This window comes from Octopus sinensis, linkage group LG13 (genome assembly GCF_006345805.1).
Source record: "Octopus sinensis linkage group LG13, ASM634580v1, whole genome shotgun sequence".
Classification (NCBI taxonomy): domain Eukaryota; kingdom Metazoa; phylum Mollusca; class Cephalopoda; order Octopoda; family Octopodidae; genus Octopus; species Octopus sinensis.
In genome coordinates this window covers 68771105-68776104 of record NC_043009.1, presented here as the reverse complement: position 1 = coordinate 68776104, position 5000 = coordinate 68771105, and positions in this window count along the sequence as shown.

Sequence of the window (5000 nt, the reverse complement as noted above, 5' to 3'; positions counted from 1 at the left end):
AGTGCCTAGTGAGTGAATTTTGTAAGCAGAAACTGTGTCGAAGCCCGTCAAACACACACAGATGTACAAGTGTGTGTGTGTGTCTTTGTGTTTGTCTCCCACCGCTTGGTAACGGGTGTTATTTGTTAACTTAGCAGATCGGCAAAAAGGATCGATAGAATAAGTGCCAGGTTTTAAAAGATTAATTATTAGGGTCGAATTATTCGACTAATCCAGTGGTTCTTAAGTGACGTCCATATAAGACTTTGTTGTTAAAATTTCCGAACAATAAATTAATTATATTTCTACACAGAATAATATAACAATTATTTATACGATTTATAACAACATTTAGGAATTCTTTTTATATACGACGAATGATCACGGATGTTCAGTAGTGTAAAATTGGAATCAAAGGGTTAGGGTTGCAAACCACTGGTGAAAACCCTTCAACTTAGTACCTCAGCATGGTCGCAGTCTAATGATTGAAACAAGTAAAAGATAGAATGATGAAAACATGAGTGGGCTTTGGCCATGCTGGGGCACAGCCATCAGCTATGGCTCTATTGAGGCTTATATTTTTTCCGCATAAATTCATGATGGTCCAAAATAATATTTTTATCTTTTTTAATTGTTTCAGTCATTGGGCAGCGGCCATACTGGATCATCACCTTGAAAGGTTTCAGTTGAAGAAATAGATTCGAGTCCGTACTTTTAAAGTCCGGTATTTTACAGGTACTTAAACACAAACCAACACTGCTTGTCAAGCGGTGAAGGGCAACGGACAGACAGACAGACAGACGGACGGACAGATACACACACACACACCACACACACACACACACACACACACACACACACACAATATAATAAGCTTCTTTCAATTTCCGTCTCCCAAATGCAGCCATAAAGCTTTAGTCGTCCCGGGTTATAGGAGAAGACATTTGTCCAAGGTGCTGCGCGATGGGATCGAACCCAAGCAAGCTTCTCATTGGTTGTGTTTTGAAAATAAATTGAATTCCAAGATAAATATTTCTTTTGTTAATCACAACTTCGAGAATTTGAGTGCAAAAATATTTACATTTTAACATTGGTTCCGTAATCGTTAAAAACATTTATTGTATTAAGAGATATATTTCTTTGGTTGTAAGTCTTCTTCCTCCTCCTCCTCCTCCTCCTCCTCCTCAACCACCACCAAAACCACCACTACCACCACCACCACCACCGCCACCGCCACCGTCGCCACCGCCGCCGCCACCGTAGCGGACGCGATACGTGTGCTTTTATGCACCACTAGTCCTTTATGAGAGAACGCAGTATTCTTTGTTCTAACACAACCCCAACGAGATCGAGATTACCGTTTCGTATATTAATACCGCTTCTGTCGCTATCAATTAAAGTTATCAAAATTTATTTTTCTACTCCTGTTTACATCTTGCTTTACGATATTCAGAAAGAAAGAATGTGTTGCTTGCAGAACATGAAAAGTCGGGACAATAAGTTAGATCGAATAAAAGACGTCTCGGTTTTCCCTAAGTCGAGAAAAACATTGGCTTTTCTGTACACCAAGACCTCTCAAACAATTTAGTCTGCAACACGTTATCTTGGAGGTTTGCTAAATAAACGTTGGAGGAGATACAATTACGTTATATATTCGAGAGCAGACAAATAGCTGATGTGTTCACAAACAATACCTCACGTTACTCCATAAACACATTCATTTATATCTTGTCCGTTAGAAATATACAAAGTATGTATGTATGCGTGCGTGCAAAGGCTGCAACAATCCTATGTGAAGGAGAAAGCAGACAAAGAAGCCTGGGTTATAAAAATCATTAAATCAAACCCAAAGGCCTTCTTTCATTACGCGAAAGAAACAGTCTCAGTGCACTACAAGATAGGACCCCTCCTCCAAAAGGATGGCTCCCTCACAGACAGTCCAACTAAGATCAGTGAGATGCTGAATGACCAGTTCAAAATTGTCTTTACCACCCCGTTGGAACACAGACAAGTGAACGAACCAGTGGACTTCTTTGCCGCCTCACCTATAACCAGCGAGGCGGTTACAATAGAATGTATTGACATTAGCGAAAAAGATGTCCTACTAGCCATAGATGAAGTGGACACAAACTCAGCTGCTGGTCCAGATGGTTTCCCAGCCATCCTCCTCAAAGCGTATCAGCATGCCCTGGCAAAACCCCTCAAGATTCTCTTCCAGAGCTTTCTTGCGAATAGCAAACTGCCAAGCAAGCTGAAGGAGGGAATAATATGCCCAATACATAAAGGGGGAAGTAGAGCAGATGCCAAAAACTATAGGCCTATCTCTCTGACTTCACACATCAGCAAAGTCATGGAACGGATAGTCAGAAAGAAACTAATCGCATTCCTTGAGGAAAATAACTTGCTGAGTGATACCCAGCATGGTTTTCGACCAGGTAGGAGCTGCCTGACCCAGCTCTTACAACATTATGACTGGGTGTTGAGGCAGTTACTCAACAAATCAAATGTGGACGTAATCTACCTTGATTTTGCAAAAGCTTTTGACAATGTGGATCATGGTATGATATGCCACAAACTGCGTGACCTCGGCATAGCTGGAAAACTTGGAGTGTGGTTACATGACTTCCTGAAAGATAGGAGTCAGGCAGTAGTGGTTAATGGAGCGGTAAATTCGCCACAATAGAAGCAAGGTTCGAGTCAACAGAGCGTGCAAGGGAGTACTCGACTCGAACCTTGCAAAGTGGAAATATTTTATTTTTACCTTTATATCTGAGACGTAGGACGTCCCGGATAAAAATAAAAAAAATGTCCCCCCAGAAGCAGAGGTAGGTTGGATTGTAGCCACACTTCTATACAAGAGGGAGGACAAGATACAATTGATCGAAATTGCAAGAGACGGGCCTACAATTCCAGTCTGTTATATATTTTGAGTATTGTTATCACTAGCGATATCAAGATATAACTTTGTATTTTGTATTTTATGTGTAGATGTATATATATATAGATGTACATGTAATATGTACACACACACACACACACACACACACATATATATATATATATATATATATATATATATATATACATACATATATATATACACATATATACATGCACTAGCACTATGACCCGGCAACGACGGGTCATAATGTTAGTTGCTCTATAAAATATTTTTCAAAGTGATTTCGTAAAAACTACTTCTATGCGTCTTTCCGCAAATTGCTTTACACAAAAATATTTTCGTTATAATTACTAAGTATTTATTTCTGTAATTACTTATTATGACAGTCGTAAGTTCATCTTAAGTTAATTTTAAATTCCACTTTTAATGCCAATTTCAATAATTCGAGAACGCTTGTAAAGTTTTTTCTTTTACAAAATAAATTTACTGCATATATCTTTTCTTAATGCTCCAGTTAATACTGCAAATGATCAATTTCTACACTTCGACGTATACAAATAATCTTTTCTACTCTAGGCATTAGGCCCGAAATTTTTTGGGAGGGGGCAGTCGATTAGATCGATCCCACTACGCAACTTGTACTTAATTTATCGACCCCGAAAGGATGAAAAACAAAGTCGACCTCGGCGTAATTTGAACTCAGAACGTAACGTCAGACGAAATAACTACTTCTTTACTGCCCATAAGGGGCAACACCAGAGAGGACAAACAAGGACAGACAAACGGTTTGCGTCGATTATATCGACTATATCAAAATCCTTAGTGCGTATTATACACGAGGTTAAAAATGAAAAGTATTTTCTAAGCAATGTCTGAGTCTCTATTTGCTGTCCGGCAATGTTTATTCAGACGCATTTTGTGATGTCGGGCGCGAAAATACCTTAAGCTAAGCCGGAAAGCAATGAAGTCATAAAAGAATCATCCATAACTTGCAGTAAGCAACATTTATTAAATGTTATTACTGTTATTCCTTTATTTTCTGCAAACAAAATGCACAAAAAAGCTACACGTTTGCATTATGTTATATATACAATAATAATTAAGGACTTTAACGTATACATTTTTACGAACCAAGGATGTTATATAGACCTCCTTGACTCAAGTTAGAGAAGGGGTGCGTATTATACACAAGGGTTAGGTTTTTCAGAGGTACAGCCCCCTAAAAATCCCCTGCGTATTATACTCAAGGGCGGACTATACTCTAAGATTTACGGTATATAAATAATACAATGATTATGGGAGTCTTTTTGCTCTGCCGCTCCTGCTGACATCACGTATCCAGAGTTTTCTGAACGTTTGACAACTGGAAGCTGGATCATCGTCGGAGATCTTTTATTTTCTTTTATTTGTTTCAGTCATTAGAGAGTGGCCATGCTGAATCGAGCCCAGTATCTTTTTGTTTCTAAAGCCTGGTATTTGCTCTATCAGTGCCATGAAGAGAGAGAGAGAGAGAGAGAGAGAGAGAGAGAGAGAGAGAGAGAGAGAGAGAGAGGACTTGCATCTTTTGGTGTGTGTTTATAAAGATATGTGAGTGTGAAAGAGAGAGTTGAAAGAGAGAAGTTTTGCATGAAAGATATGTTAAAGACAAACAAGGAGAGAAAGGAGAGAGCAAAAAGAAGACAGAAAATTGAGAAAATAGAATCAATGTCGGGCGAGAAAGACGCAGATCAAGAAAGGGAAATACGTGCAGATGGAGCAGACGTGATTGCGAGTAGGAATGAGGGATAGGTAGAGAGAGAGAGAGAGAGAGAGAGGGGGAAAGAGAGATAGATAGGCAGACTGATAGATAGATAGATAGATAGATAGATAGATAGATAGAGATAGAGAGATAGATAGAGAGAGAGAGTGGGAGAGTGTGGGAGAGGGAGGGAGTGGGAAAGAGAGGGAGAGAGAGAGAGAGAGAGAAAATGTAGTCGTACCATCAGTCTTAGGAAGCGCATGAAGACATTCGACCTTGATTCGATAACATTTATCAGACATTTTGTTGAGGCAAAAGAAGACTACAAAAACAACAGAAAACAAACAACAACAACAACAGCAGAATCTAACAAAGTTTGTT